General features: G+C 32.3%; 1 long non-coding RNA gene and 1 other non-coding gene across 2 annotated transcripts; both read left to right on the top strand.

Annotated features, from left to right (window-relative positions):
- On the top strand, positions 1-12,229 carry LOC139898396 (uncharacterized). The gene is made up of 3 exons (XR_011777004.1): positions 1-151; positions 1,279-1,354; positions 11,962-12,229. It is a non-coding gene; the product is annotated as an uncharacterized lncRNA (long non-coding RNA).
- Positions 12,230-13,217: 988 nt separating this feature from the next.
- On the top strand, positions 13,218-13,299 carry TRNAS-AGA (transfer RNA serine (anticodon AGA)). Its single transcript has one exon. It is a non-coding gene; the product is annotated as a tRNA-Ser (tRNA).
- Positions 13,300-17,505: the final 4,206 nt, after the last annotated feature.

Raw genomic sequence — 17,505 nt, 5'->3', positions numbered from 1 at the left:
ATGAAAAAGAGGTGAAGTTAGTGACGGAAAACTGGAATCTAAGCCAGTTATTGTAAGGGTGGCGCGTGAAGTTCACGCCATATTTACGTCCATGGATTCAACACCTTCTATTGCTTGCATTGCGTACCCTGCCCTCTAGGCTTATCTCAAGGTATACACAAATGCTTATATGTATTGTTTAAGTGTATGATGATATGCCTGTGCTACTTAAGTTATGATATTAGAGAAAATGTAAAGGTTAATTTTGAATTAATAACTTGTATATTTATGTTTAATTTGCTTTCAATTCAAAAAAAATGTATGGATCATGATTTGCCTGTGCAAATTTTGGAGTATGATAACTTGATAAGTGATTCCAGCAGTACTGAAGTATATTCACAGTATGCAAATGCTAATTGTTACAATACTTTACTTGTACATCAATTTATAGCAGTGGTCCAGATATTAAAATTCTATTTTATGAGACCCATAAAAGGCTTCAAATGATTTTTTTTACTTGTATGAGCTGTGTGGTAATCCCTTAGATGTCCATCTTATTTCAGTTCTTCTGTGGGTTGAACTAAACAACCAGGTTAGTGAACATGTGTAGTTTGTGTACATAAGTACCACACATTACGTCGATATGCTCAACCAAGACATAACTTTGGTGACTAATTGTTGTAATCTATATAAAGAGCTTTGTTGCTCATACTACTTCTTCTACTTACTTGAAGCTCGAAGTTAGTAAACTGGAAAGAATGATGTAGAATTTTGGAAAAACCTATAATTTAATTTAATGGTACATGTAAGAAAGCCAAGTATACTATATCTATATGTGGCATCTTCATTTCAAAAAGGATGATACATGGTCATGATTCTGTCCGATGATTTCTTATGTTACATTTTTAAGGTGTACCAAACTTCTAATAGTCAAACTTAACAGCGTTTTAGACTGTTTAAATGTAAATTACTACCATATGTCTATATGCTTGCTAAATTTGGTAGATCTTCACCGAGTAATAGTCCAATAGTGTGTTGTACACCATGCATCTGTTAGTTTGTGAATTTAAGGATCACTCCATGTTGATGATGATATCGTATCAGTATAAAATTTAGTTATGTGACATGTTTTAATTTCATGTGGCATTTGAGCATCTTGCTTTAATAAATGGAATAGTTACAAATTGATCTTAAATCAGATGTATTCAAACTTTTTTTTAAGCATATTTATTTTGCTTCATGTTTTCCATTTTTGCATTCAATTGAGTTTTCTGTTCTACTTATGATGGCAAGAACCAGGAGTGCTTGGAATAAGTATCTGAAACTGTTGGTTCACTTAAGCAGCCTGGAAAATCATATTTTCTTTTACTCAGAGGTCAGACCTTTTTCTTTCTCAACTTCTCTCATCCATGCTTTTTTTTTACTGCCTTGTGCGAAACAAATATACTATACTGTGTCTCGTAGACGTGGCACTATGGGTTAAAATGAGAAATGCTTTATACAGTTCAAAATACCTTCAAGCATCGTTGCCTTCACTTCCTGTATATGTTTTACTATATGATTAAAGAGCTAAATGATCTTTAACTATTTGTTACACTGATAATATAGGTTTCTGAATAATGTGATTAATACAGTTTAGGAGACATTCAACATGTTCAACATGCTTACTTTATCAGCTAATATTTACTGTTATTTTTTTTCCATTTGACCCACATCAACCATTTAAAAATAAATTGCCAAATAATGTGTCCTTAGTGGTTCATTTTCATATACCTATTAGTCTATTACTCTATCCCTCCGTGAATGCCTAATACTTGATTCATATTCATGTATAAGATGGGTCAGTTTGACTTGGGCATTTTGGGCCAATCATCTAGGTGGATTATCTGTTTTAGCAACAAGAAACCTGACCAATTACGAAAAATATTCGACAAACTCTCCGTGTTATCCATCAATAACATATTATTACTATCATAGTATAGTGCAGCTGTTGCTTTTATTAACAAGAATTTCATTAGACTTGTTGATCTTATTTAGAAGGGTAGACGAATTTCATCGCACTTGTTGATCTTATTCAGAAGGGTGTATGATTAAGTCGGCCTCTCCCAATGCATTCTCCAACTTAGCACAATAAACATCATATCTTTACATGTCAAACTTACACTCACTATATCTTCCAATGAAAAATTGTGACTCGAGTACAAGTCAAGAACTGTTAGTGATGAATGATGAGCAAAAACACATAAACCTGCATCAGTTATAACCTCACTTATAACCTCAGAACCATTCAAATTAATCGTTTTCAGTTTCAAACACTTGGTTGCAATAACAATTATATGTTACATTGACTCGCATGACAAATCTAAATTCCTAATATTCGAGAGCAAAAACATTATTCCACAGTTCCAAAGTCGGTGACAATAACCCCCACATTTTGACAAATAAATTGGCTAAAAGGTGAAAGGTTCAAACACATCAATAGAAACCATAAATTTCATACAAAATAAAAGGAATATGGGTTGTATGTTTGTCATAGTCTATTTAGTTATTTTCAACCTCTTAATCTATATTTTTTTTTCTTTAATATAATTGTGGAGTTTGTTATAATTCAGTAGGCTTATAACTACCTTTAATGATTATAAGAACAAAGAGAGAAAAAGAGAGAAGAAGGAGAGAAGAAATATTGATATTGATATTTCAAGAGAAATGGTGCACCTTAAATGGTTACCATACATGTCTATTTATAGTATAAAATATTACTATGCAAGAAATATAATAATAATAAAATTAACATCCAATCTAGATATTTTATAACACTCCCCCTTGGATGACAATTTTATTAGAGAATAACTAGTACTGCCTCGTTAAAAACCTTGCTAAAGAAAATCCAGTGGGATAAAAATTTAGCTAAGGGAAAAAGAGTGCAGCATAGAGTTGACTCCCCCTCAAGTAGACAACGCTGAGTCGACACATCTTTTGAACTTGCCTCATGCCAATATTGTGAACGTATGTTTTGAAAACAGCAATTGACAGTGCTTTGGTATAAAGATCAGCAGAGTTGTTGATTGAACGTATCTCATTTTAATCTGGTTGTCTTTTACGAGATCTTGAGTATATGAGAAGAATCTGAGGTTTTCATCTGAAACTGTATCATCTAAATCTTTTATGTACAAGTTTAGCTCCTGTGATTTGTCTACAGTCTCCTTCATGGTTTGCTCAAACCGTTGTTTCAGTTCCTATTCCCTTTCAGTCTTTTCTGAGCCTTACCAACATACCATTCTTTTCCATCAAACTTATGACCGTTAAGACCGTTTATAGCTTTAGCGCCTCGTCAGCATTTATGTTTTGTTCTGTCATTTTTGATACTCTTCTTTCATTTGTATTATGTAAGCTGCATTTTCTTCATATATAGTTGTTGGTGAAGATAATTGTTAGTCTTTTATAACGTTCTACTCCACAATAATCAATAATGATTTGTGTCATTGATCTCAGCCAAACACATTTTCGAGTAGTTTCATATAATGCAATCACTTCGTCATGATTTGATGATGTTGCAACAAGTGTTTGTTTTAAGAACGCCATGATTTTGTGGTACCTCCATTTAGGAATACATACTGAGTTTGAGATTTATCTTTATGAGGATTTAATGAATGACCTGCATATACATAATCAACCAAATCTTGTTTTGAAACGTTAGAATAAAATAATTTTAAATTAGCAGTTTCTCAAGGGTATCAAAATATGTGTTTGTCCCATTCCAATGTCTTTTTGTAAGGGCTGAGTTGAACCTTGTCAACAAATTAACTGCAAAAGAAATGTCAGGTCTTGTACAATTTGTAAGATACATAACAGTCCCAATTGCACTAAAATATAGAACTTCCGATCTGTTAAAATTTTCATGATCTTCGCAGAGATGAAATAGATCAGTGTCAATATTGAGTGATCTAACAACAATGAGTTTGTCTTTAAAAAAAATGTTTTAAAATCTTTTCGGTATAAGTTGTTTGATGTACAAGTAAACCATTAGGCATATGCTCAATTTGCAATCCAAGGTAATACTTGGTTTTTTCAAGATCTTTCATTTCAAAATAATTCTTTAGAAGTTGAATGATTTCATAGATCTCTTTATTTGTTCATATGATGTTAAGAACATTGACATAAACAACTACGATCTCATATCCGAACATTGTTTTTATAAAACATACGTGCAAAATAAGTTTATATTTATACCCTTTTTTTTTATCAAGTAGTCATTTAATCGGTTATACCACATACGTCCCGTTTGTATAAACCCACTTAGAAATCTTTGTGATTTAATGGAATATATTCCCTTGGGTTTTACATTAGATGCTTATGATACCTCAACCCTTTAGGTATATTCATATATATCACTATTAAGTGATCCATACAGATAAGTAGTAACAACATTCATGAGATGCATTTAAATAACTACCAGGTTGATTAAGTATCTAATAAGTAATTGTATCCATTACAGGAGGATAATTTTTCCTCCTAATTCATTTCTGGTCTTTGTGGGAAATATTGAGTTACAAGTCTAGTTTTGCCTTGTAACTTCATTTGCACATTTCTTTTCGGATAAAAATTCATTTGTATCCCATACGTTTCACATCTTTAAAAGTGATAACGATTGATCCGAAAACTTTTCTTTTATCGAGCGATTCTAATTCAGCTCTTATTGCTCCTTTCCATTGAGCTCAATCATGTCCATTTTGTATATTCAATGACAGATTTTAGTTCCAGATCATCATCTTTATTCATGATGTCATTGTAACATTATATGAAAATATCTCATAGAGATTTTAGTTTCATTTCGGTTCCATAATATTGCATAATTTATCGCAATTTTAGTATTTACATTTATCAATATCCTCTGCAGAAGGAATATTGATTTGTGGTTCTTCTTGAACACTTTCTCTTACCTCATTATCAGCTGATTTTCTTTTTCGAGGATTTTTATCTTCGGAACCAATTGATCTTCCACGTTTGATGCGTGGCAAAGACTCAACAGTGACATTATTGCCAGCTTTTGGAATTTCAGTTCGAGCTGGAGCATTTATCGCTGGTATATATGATTTAGTCACTTTTTTATATCTGTAAATGCATAAAGTAATTAATTTGCAAGTTCTTGCATATGCATTATTTTTGAACTTTCGTTTCACATTCTTTTGTGCGAGTTCAATATACCTTAATTGATGTTCACATCATGAAGCATCATTTTATTTTTTATTTTTATTTCTCCCCCTAATCTAGGGAACAATGTTTTATTAAAATGACAATCAGCAAAACGTGCTGTAAAAACATCACCCATCATGGGTTCAATATATCTTATGATTGAAGATGTTTTATATCCAAAATATATTATCATCTTTCTTTGAAGAACCATTTTATTGTGTTGTGGTGATACAATTGGAACATACACTGCACAACCAATGTTTTAAGGTAGAAAATATTTGGCTCTTGGCCAAAATCAAGTATTAAGTGAAAATATTTACGACTTCCACATGGTATAATGCGAATTAATGTCGCAGCATGTAAATTTACATGTCCACATATAAATATTGAGAGATTTGTACTCATTATCAATTGTCTAGTTATTAGCTGTAAGCGTTTATCTATTGATTCAGCTAAACCAATTTTGTGTATGCACATGAGCAACTGGATGTTCAACAACAATCCCTGTAGATATATAATGATCATTAAATGCTTGAGATGTTAACTCACCAGCATTATCAAGTCTCATCCTTTTAATGGTGTAATCAGAATAATGTGTTCTCAATTTAATAATTTGTGCAAGAAACTTTGCAAATGCCATATTACGGCTTGATAACATACAAATATGAGACCATCCGCTAGATGCGTCTATTAGAACCATGAAATATCAAAATGGTTCACATGATGGATGAATTGGTTCATATATCTTACCTTGAATTCTTTCAAGAAACATTTGTGATTCTTTTTCACAATATACTTTTCATTAATCACCATATGTGCTTTCCATTAATCACCATATGTGTTTTTTTTTTTTTATCATATATCCTTTTCACCATATACGCTTTTAATCATATGCGCTGTGTTTTTCACCATATGCGCTTTTAATCATATGCGATTTTCATCATATGCGTTGTGCTTTTCATCATATTCGCTTTTTATCATATGCGCTTTTTTATGTGAATAGTAAATTAATTAATTTCGTTTTACTATTCATATGAATTAATTTAGATTTACTATTTTTGTTAATTGAGTAATATATATATACATCATATACTTGTGACTCCGAAGGCTCAAATGAATTTGACCATATAGTTATACGTTGTACCTTGCACATTAATTTTCAGTAGAAGCTTTAGATGCATATTATTTTCAGTAGAAGCTTTAGATGCATATTATTTTCAGTAGAAGCTTTAGATGCACTTTTTTTTTTAATCACCAAATACCACAAACACTTTGTTTGCGTTTGTTCATAGTCATCAATGAAAACCATTTTCTTTAATTTTATTTTATACAATAAAATTAACGCATCATTATTCTTTTCAAAAACAATAATCTATTGTTATTGTTCACTTGTGCCATGTTTAACAACAAAAGTCAACAACCTCTGTCTTGTTTGTTGTGGCAATCAAAAACAACCTTTGCTTTTGTTACCGAGAATCCAAGACCAAAAAACAATTAATTTTTAATTAATCTTTTATCAAAACCATAAATGATTTTATTGATCTACGTTGATATGGCCATAAAGAATTGACGGCTGACCTACTTTTGTAAGTGTATTTCGGCTATCATCCCGAAAACGCACAACGACCTTTTTTTTTTTTTTATGAACTATTTGTTTCATATCTAGCTTAGGCAATTATTGTGAACATTTGGTCCCTATAAGAGCATTTATTTTTTAGACTTTTAGTTGATTTGTACTTGTTACAATTAGGGATAGCACCCGCGGGTCGTGGATGCGGATCCATTGGATCCATCACCCGTACCCGCGGATTTTTTTTAAGAGACATCCAATTGAACCCTTGTTCGTTGAAACAATTTGACTATATTTTTACTCCTCATTATTAAACGGGCCATTTTGATGCACACTCTTAAAAAAATAATTTGTTTTTTAAGTTTTATTATTCAACCTCCTTTTTTCAACGGTCACGTTTTTAACAAAACATTTGACAAGTTTGGAAAAAAGTTTTTTATTGATTATCATCAAAAGTTTTCTATTGTCACTCTACTGGATGGAATTATGGCATACAACCAAAATTGCAACCCAACACTACATAAGAACAAAAAGGTTGTTTTTAATTAACATATGTATATGTGTTAAACTCGGAATAATAATAACTTATTTTAGAAAATTAACATAAGACATGTTGAAACATTTTTGTCACATTTAGCTCATCAAGTCTAATACTTATCATTGATAGATTTTATCACGTCTAGGAGATGTTTACTTTTTTCTTGTATTAAGTCCTACTTTCATTTACCTTTGTTTGGAAAAAAGTTTTTTTTTTCACTTTGCTTTCCCCCTTTCTGTAAAACTCATTTAAACACTTTCTTTGTTTTTTTTTTTTTTTAAAACTTCCTTTTTTTTACGTTACCCGTAAATTATAAATATATAAAAAAAACTTTTTGTTTAAATTTTTTTTCTAGTTTTTAAAAGGCCACTTGACCAATTTTTTAATTCTTTCACAACACCTGATATCGTGATCGTGACCTTTCACCAAAGCAAGAGATATTCTTGATAAACTAAACACGGACTCGTGTTTGAAATTGTCGGCCACAAAAAAAAATTCATTTGATAAAAGTATATATTTCTTTTTTAGTTATAGAAGGAGACCACTTCATTTTCAATACTTCATTTTTAACAAAAAAAAACTATTCCATTTTACCATCCCTTTTTTTTTCTTACTTTAACTTTTAAGATATACTTTTAATAAAAATACAAACTACTTTTTCTTATTTTAACTTTTAAGATTTACTTTTAATAAAAATACAAACTACTTTTTGTATTTTAACTTTTAAGATTTACTTTTAATAAAAGTACAAACTACTTTTTCTTATTTTAACTTTTAAGATTTACTTTTAATAAAAATACAAACTATTTTTTTATTTTAACTTTTAAAATTATAAATTTAAGAATAAACATTAGTATGCATGAAATAAATAATGATTAATTGCATAAGTAATCATAAATGTTAGATAACATATAAAGACCCCGTCGTATTCGTATTGATCAGAATTAATCTCGACCCATGGTACCGTGTTGTCAAATGACGTGTTGCGTACATAAAGTACCGTGTTGTCAAATGACGTGTTGCGTACAATCATGAGGTCTTATTAACATAAATATAAATGTTAGTGAAGTTAATAAGAGTTAGATTACAGAAAATATAATTCAGGTGGTATAACCGACCATATATAACTTAAATAACATAAATATAAATGTTAGTGAAGTTAGTAAAAGTTAGATTACAGAAATATAATTCAGGTGGTATAACCGACCATATATAACTTAAATAACATAAATATAAATGTTAGTAGTCCAAAATTTGATATATTCGAGTCTGAAAATTATTAATAATTTCATACCTTGATTAGTGATTCGTGATCTTTTTAGATATCTTTTAATTACACTAAGCTTTTCGTGCTGATAACGTGTTATAATTCAGTAGGCTTATAACTACCTTTAATGATTATAAGAACAAAGAGAGAAAAAGAGAGAAGAAGGAGAGAAGAAATATTGATATTGATATTTCAAGAGAAATGGTGCACCTTAAATGGTTACCATACATGTCTATTTATAGTATAAAATATTACTATGCAAGAAATATAATAATAATAAAATTAACATCCAATCTAGATATTTTATAACAGAGTTTACTTTATTTTTACTAAAGTAACACATAAAAGTAAACGTTGACTATGTGTATCAACCTAAATTCACCTGCCCATGTCGACGCGTAGTAAAAAGTGTGTTTAAATCTAGACCCGTTAACTAACCCGTTTGATCCATCTTTCCACAATCATGGTCAATGATAAGTTTCTTGAAAAAGTTATTCAAATTGATCTGTGTGACGAATCTTTGAACCATCAAAGAGATTCCTTGCAACATGATATAATCACAGCGAAGATTCATTTTCCTCTTAATGAAGCATAAAAAGAACATTCCAAGTACTCACACTAAACATATGAGAGTGCTCATTTAGGTATAGCTATTGGAAAGTCTACTACCACATTAACAAGATTTGTAATAATTTTGTCCTTAATTTTGAAAAGCAATATGCAATGTTTGTAAGACTTAAGGTGTTAAGAAACTTGCATAAATAAACAAATACTACAAACTCTATGAACAAATCAGAACAGATGCAATAAAAAATCTAAATCTTTAACTCCGTCTTGTGTAGATTGTTGCATGGGCAACGAATCTTCAGATCCACACTCTTCCTCTTTAAGTGTGATTCTGCTACAGTCAGACACAACTAGCTAGTGAATCAGTTGCCTTTAGAGATCGTAATATTATTTCTTAAACAAAAATGAGCATGAATTGTCGTAATAATAAACGTAAAATTATTGTTATTTACAAACAAGTGATACGAGAAGATGAGGAGTAAAGCATAGTTATACACATAATAATTTGTTATGTGAACTCAATCTCCATGATTATTTGCAAGATAGAAAACTAGAAATCGTAATCTTCTCTTCGGTTCGTTTATCTTGTTTTGCTAACATTTATAAACCCTATAACGAGGAATTGTTGTTTCTATTTTTTCCTTTTAAAAGTAATCATTGAGTTAAAATTTACATGATAAACTATCATGTGTATAATTATGCTCTAATCTTCAATTTCTTCTCCCGTCACTTGATTTTCATAGCAATAAATTAACGTTTATTACGACAATTTATATTCATTTTTGTTTGAGAAAGAAAATTACAACATGTAAGAACAAATGATTTATTAACTGGTTGTGTTTGATTATAGTAGGATTACACCTAAAGAGGAGAATATGGATCAGGAAATTCGTTGTCGACGCGGCAGTTCACCTAAAACGGAGTTAATAATTCACGTTTTTTATTGCAACCGCTTCTTTTGATGTGTCCATAGAATTTGTAGTCTCTTTTTATTTGTGCATTTTTATGCAATTTTCCATAACACTATGAATCTTATCAAATTCGTGGAGAAAATTGATACAAATCTTGTTGATATGGTAGTAGACGGTCTAATTGTTATACTTACAAGAACACACTCATATATATGGTGTGAGTATATGTGTGGTTCTTTCTATGTTTCAATTAGAACTAAATTTGTCAAAAGGTGGGGTTAATGTCACTAACATTGGGATTGTGGAATTATTGTACGTGCTCTTGAATATTAGGACCTTGGATTTGTCTTGGTTGTTGGTCAACGTAACATATATATATATATATATATATATATATATATATATATATATATATATATCTCACTGATTATTATTGCTACCAAATGTTTGAAACTTAAAAACGATCCATTTGAATGGTTGTGAGGCTATAATTGGTACAATTGTATGTGTTTTTGCTCAACATCCATCGCTTACAATTGTTGATTTGTACTCAAGTCAGAATATTTTATGGGAAAATGTGGTGGGTGTCGGTTTGGCCTGTAAAGATTTGTAGTTTATTGTGATGAGTAGGAGAATGATTTGGAAGAGAGTGATGTCATCAGACATTCTTCTTAATGAGATCAACAACTGTGATGAGACTCTTAATAAGATCAACAACTGCATTATAGTACGATGGTAATAATATGCTACTGATCGATGACACGTATCGTACACAACGTCTTCCTGCTTTCTTCTTGACGACAAGTATGCCACGGTTGGAATTTATGTTTTTGTTGGCACGCACTTGAAGAAGATACAATTAGAAGATTCATTGGACATAGAGGCAGATACCCACACGTTAGCGGGCCCTTCTTGAGCTGCATATGATTGTCATACTACCATCTACTCATCAACAACCAGCCCGTACCAGTCATCCATGTACATGGCCAACAAAATGTGTCCACAAGGTTTTCCTATTTCCCACACTGACACCATGATAGCCTCAAGTGCACAAGACCTGTTCTTAACTAAGCTAGTTCTGATCCAGCGGGCTACAGCTCAGTGCAAGTTTATAAAGACCAAATCTTTCAAACTTTGGCTATTTAGTATTTGTTATTAATCATATTTCTCTTTTAGAAATATTACAAAAACAAAAATAAAAAATTTAAATTAATGTTTAGGAAGTATAAGAATAGACATATGCATACTAATATTACATGTAGCAATTACTTTACTTACTACTAGCGGATTAAATAACATACACAAATAAGAAAGTTGCACATATACATTATTATTATTACATAGCAAAACAGCTTTAGGAACTGAACTAAAGGGACCATCCTATCATGCCTTTAAGACAGGTCGTGTATTCCTAACCAGGCTTTGAACTGACCCTAAAGACACCGGTCTTTTTCTGTCGGAGCCCAGGACTAGTATTCCTAAATAGCTATTAGATACTTGTTGGTCACGATCACTCACGAGTATTTCAACAGCTACATTTGAATCATCATCTGTAGCGGCTATCGCAACTCTCACCTGTGTCTGAAACAAACCCAAAACATCTTAATTCTTAAACCATATTGTTAATACAAAGTGGATCATAATTGTGATAATATAGCAGTTGTCTACAAACATTATTTTTTTCTGTTGACTGCATAAAGGTAAATAATATCTGTTTGAGTTGCACCAAGTGTTCTTCCTCATCCAGGGAACCTGCTATTTTCTTCTGTTGACTGCATAAAGGTAATAACATCATTTGTACCTAAATTAATCCTGTATTGGAACATTTATGGTATATAATTGTCATATCACATTTTTACAATTTTACCTATAACTTGTACGGCCTGATATTGTTATGAAGGTTCCTAAAAGAATACCTATCCATATTGATTTTCAGGTTTGAAGTACGAATGATACTAGTTATCGGAGAAACGACATTCAGAAAAGACAACCACCCTCAACTGACTGACAGGCCATATATATTTCGGTCTAGGTACTCAAGCTGACTGCAAAACACACAAATTGGACACGGACATCAGCACTAGCGTATCAGAGATGCTATATGTGGAGATAGGTTATTCAGATATATAGATTTGTTTACTCTATCTAAACTCCTAGGACTAATATACTTGCTAATGTTAGTTATTTATTCTCCAAGTGATGTTGATTGAACGTAAAATTGTCTGATACATGAATATACTCATACACAGTTGGAATCTGATTTTTTTTACTAATTATTACTCCAACCTATGCAAAAGTAAGGAAATGAGTGCAAGGTATTTGATGATTTACCTTATTGACAATGTTTGATCGTGTTGATTCATTAATGGAATCGGAAGTGTGTTCTGAACGTTACAATCACCGGCTGTTGCTATTTTAGACAAAAGTCTTATACTGTAGTTTTTAAAACCAAAGAGCTAGCATGATAGTTTATCCATTTTCACCCTGATTTTCGCCCTAGGAGTAAGGAGCACTCAATCGGTTATATAATCAGTGTGTCTTCAAGCTTCTTTGCAAACACACCAATAGCATTAATGGTGTCTTCAGACCGTTAATCTCTTAATTTTTGCAAGCAACGATGGAAGACGAGGATATGTGAGGCTAGTTAATTCTTTTCTTTGTTTATGTTTTTGATATACGTGTTTAATAAATAGTACGTAAATGTAAATGTATTATCAGTTAATGCTGGTCTAAGAAACATTCAGTTCTTTAGTCATCGGATGGCAACGTTCAGTTTTTATTCAGTTTTTATTCAGTCTATATGAAGGAAGTGTTAGACGTGTCGTTAAACTGGAAAATCTGTTGTCTAGCTGTTCGATCATCGTTTGGGAGTGGTCATATACTCATACGTCACCTCATCTTGTAAGCCATTTTTTGTTTCATTACTGTTTATCACTTTATTATCATTTTCAACCTTGATTAGAGTTTGAGTACATGCTTTGTTATCAAAAATTGAATACTTGACTTGGATGACCACTTGAACTTGTTACTAATTAGATTTTGGATGTACTTCATTTTTCTTTGTAAGTAATTGAAACATGACATTAAGTATTGTTCGCTTATATCAATGTATCTATTTATATTTATCCGTATTAATATAAATTAAATTAACTTATCGATCTTATATAATTACGTGAAAATTAATAACAAATTGTGGACGTGCCGGAGTGGTTATCGGGCATGACTAGAAATCATGTGGGCTATGTCCGCGCAGGTTCGAATCCTGCCGTCCACGACAATTTAGAATTTTATTATTAATATATCTAACCCTTGTATTTTTATTATTATTACTCCGTAATAAATGTTGGATCACATGCAATACCTCATGTGTCTACTATACCCAATGTGCCACCAGGGGTGGACTTACATCGTTCCGAGAAAAAATTTAGAGTTACTATACCCAATGTGCCACCAGGGGTGGACTTACATTGTTCCGAGAAAAAATTTAGAGTTTCAATTAGTGACAGTGAATAAGAGTTGCGGTGTGTTTTAATGGAGTTCATAAGAGGGGAAGGAGATGAGATTGGGGAAGGGGGTGATAAAAAGGAATGGTTGGGAGTAGTCCACGTGAATTTCTACTTTAATAATTTAACCCTTTTACTCAAGTATATTATTATTACTCCGTAATAAATGTTGGATCACATGCAATACCTCATGTGTCTACTATACCCAATGTGCCACCAGGGGTGGACTTACATCGTTCCGAGAAAAAATTTAGAGTTACTATACCCAATGTGCCACCAGGGGTGGACTTACATTGTTCCGAGAAAAAATTTAGAGTTTCAATTAGTGACAGTGAATAAGAGTTGCGGTGTGTTTTAATGGAGTTCATAAGAGGGGAAGGAGATGAGATTGGGGAAGGGGGTGATAAAAAGGAATGGTTGGGAGTAGTCCACGTGAATTTCTACTTTAATAATTTAACCCTTTTACTCAAGTATATTATTATTACTCCGTAATAAATGTTGGATCACATGCAATACCTCATGTGTCTACTATACCCAATGTGCCACCAGGGGTGGACTTACATCGTTCCGAGAAAAAATTTAGAGTTACTATACCTAATGTGCCACCAGGGGTGGACTTACATTGTTCCGAGAAAAAATTTAGAGTTTCAATTAGTGACACTAGTGGATAAGAGCTGCGGTGTGTTTTAATGGAGTTCATAAGAGGGGAAGGAGATGAGATTGGGGAAGGGGGTGATAAAAAGGAATGGTTGGGAGTAGTCCACGTGAATTTCTACTTTAATAATTTAACCCTTTTACTCAAGTATATTAAAGTTGTTTATTGTTTCATACTAGCCCCTCAACTTTAACTCTAAATTCACCAATGTAAAGTTCAGTACAAAAATAAAACTACTCCGTATATCCTTGTACTTAGTTAACCATAAGACCATTTTTATCCCTGATGAGCGTGTTGGCGTGTTGCTGGGTGGCGGTGGGGTGCTTGATGGGCGTGCTAGTAAAGTGGTAAATAATGGGGTGAAGTGTTAAGTGGCGTGTTGGGTGATGTGTTAAAATCTGATTGGAAGTTGGGTGAAATAGTGGATAAAAATTAAAAAAAAAATCAATTTAGACCAATCATGATCAACACACCCCAACATTGGTTCCGTGCTAGAAGCACGCACACCTAAGTTAAAGGTCTTCAACACGCCGCGTTAGAGGCGTGTTGCGAGCACATGAGTCTAACACACAAGCGTTAAAGATGGTCTAAGAGGCACTCAGTCATTCTATTTTAAAGGTAAACCTTCACGTTTAAATAGAAAATCGAAAATCATATGCATACTTTTATAACTTCTTCAACTTGCATCCTATCTATCTTGTAATTTGTATCCTGCTGAATAAGATTTATGATAGATTTTATCAACTTGCATCCTATTTAATTCTTAACTTGTATCCTTATGAATAATATTTATTATAGATTTTAGATAGTGTGATAGTTAATCAATGTATGAGTGTATTGTCCTGTTTTAATATTGAAGTTTTCGTTTTACAATAAAGTAAGCCCCCCAATTCTAATTCTGTAGCGACCCGACAAAATCGCCATTGACGGCGCCGTTAACTTAGGTCCCGTTACGTGGTCGTAGTCCCTATATGAGACACGTTTGACCAAAATTATGTCGCATTCATTTGAAACGTGCATGACTTGCAAAGTTCAGTTTACCAACGGTTCAAAAATAAGTTTAAGTTTACAAAAGTAATAAAGTATAAATGAAATAAACTTGCGACATAATATAAGTTGAAAATCACGGTTGCTATAAATAGCGTATGTATGTATGCTTGACCCCAAACAAGTATATCAAAGTGTGCGCATGTATGCTTGACCCCAAGCAAGTAATCAAAGTGTACGTGGAAGTATGTATCAAATAGCCATGTATGAACCTGAGAAACATATAGAAAACTTTCAACAAAAAACGTTGATGAAATCATAGGTGTATTAGTAAACGTGCCTTTGAACCACAAGATTTAATATTAGTTGATTATCCAAATCGTTTGCATTCCAAAAGTTGTTATTCGCGAGCACCCAATTATCAATGCTTAACCAACGTTACCCCATCACAAATAGTGTTAGAACATACACCGTTTCTCGAAAATATATTTTATCCGCTAACGGTAGCGAACCGTCCGAATGAGGCTCGTCAAGCCCATGTGATCACATAATATAAGTTCTCGCTTACACCCTGCAAGTGTAACTAATGATAATCGAATTGAGGCTTTTTGTTCTAACTCGCACGTGGAATGTTTGTTTTCGTACTTGTGTTCAAAGCATAAAAGTATGTAGTATAAAACTGTATATGTTTCTCATCCCATGATTTAAAAGTATAAAAGTTGTTGAAAGATGGGACTATGATCTCACCTCGAGTGCACGAGTATAAATGTACTTCACAAAGTAAACGTGTGCATGAAAGTTGTTTAGCCTCGACCTAAACAAGTAAGTTGTATAAATTAACTGGTTACGACATAAGGTCGGGCGAAATGTGTTCAATTAGTCTTATGGCTCGTTACGACTCGAATATATAGCATGTGAATCACGTTGTCAAGTTTCATGCAAGAATCAAGTATAAAATAAGATTAAAACGATTGCATAAGTGTTTTGTTATGTTTGACTAAAAGTCAAACTTGGTCAAAGTCAACAAAAAGTCAACGGGGTCGGGTCGGGTCCCGAACTATTTTCCTGAGCTTAGAAGTCATGTATAAGCATGTTGGCCAAGTTTCATATTGATCGGGGGTGCGTAGCATACTTAGAATTAAGCGAAATTTAACATTTTTGGGCAGTCTGCCTCAGATGCGCCGCATCTGCATCTGTATCAGCCAGTTCTGGGCAGTTTAACACTTAGACGATTTCAACTTCAAACGATCATAACTTTTGACTCGTTAACATTCAAAACACGTATCTTATATCGTTGGAAAGGTAATTTAAAGAGGAATACAACTAAACATATTTCATCAATCAATTCCATTATTAACAACAAAGGAAACCTCAATAAATGATCATTAAACGTTCAAAATCAACGTTTCAAGTTCATAAAACGCATTTCTTGACTCGGGAATCCAATTCACACATATGATATGCCTTTTTGAAGGTATTGAAACATACATTGCAACTAATTACTAACTAATAACATTTCATGGCATTCAAAGCATCAAAAGTTCATTTTAGAGTTCATCAAATCCTAATCAAAATCATGAATTCAACCATTTTGTACATGAAGCTTTTCTAAATCAACCTACACATCAAAATGAAGCTAATGATGCTAGTAACACATTTAATACATGAACTTTAACATTTAAACAACATTTAATCACCTAAAATTCAAGATTAAGAAAACCCATTTCAAATGTTCAAACTAGTTACTCAAAACAACAAATCGAGCAAGTAAATCATATATTCATGCTAGACACGAGCCATAGACACTAACTAACACCATTTCAAGTATATAAAATGAATTTAGAGAAATCTAGTGTTTTAGAAATGTTACCCAAATGTGATGAAATTGGTACCAAAATGTAGAGGATGAAGAGAGGATTCCAAATATGTAATTTGTTTCGATGTTTGTTTCTCCAATCGGATTTAGATGATGATTGAATGGATTGAGAGAAAAAGAGTGTTCTTGAGCTAGAGAGAAAAAGGGAGAAGAGAGGTGAAGTGAATGAGTGGTGATGGTGGGGTTTGACTAGTTGACCTAGTCAACTAGTTAGGCCCCTTTGCAACTTTGGTCCCTCGATTTTCAAAGCGGGTGCGGTAATTAACCAAACGAATATTTTAAAAACGTTCGAGTAAACGAGTGATGTTATAATTAAATAACGGGAATATTATGAACGTTAGTTAACGAAAGACGCAAATTTAGATAACAAAAGGTATTATCAAAAAAAAAAAGACGGTGTTAAAAATAAATTTAACGGAAAAACGCGGGATGTTACATTACCTACACCTTAAAAGAAAT

The sequence above is a fragment of the Rutidosis leptorrhynchoides genome, chromosome 3 (assembly GCF_046630445.1).
Source record: "Rutidosis leptorrhynchoides isolate AG116_Rl617_1_P2 chromosome 3, CSIRO_AGI_Rlap_v1, whole genome shotgun sequence".
NCBI lineage: Eukaryota > Viridiplantae > Streptophyta > Magnoliopsida > Asterales > Asteraceae > Rutidosis > Rutidosis leptorrhynchoides.
This window is presented reverse-complemented; position numbering and strand designations above follow the sequence as displayed.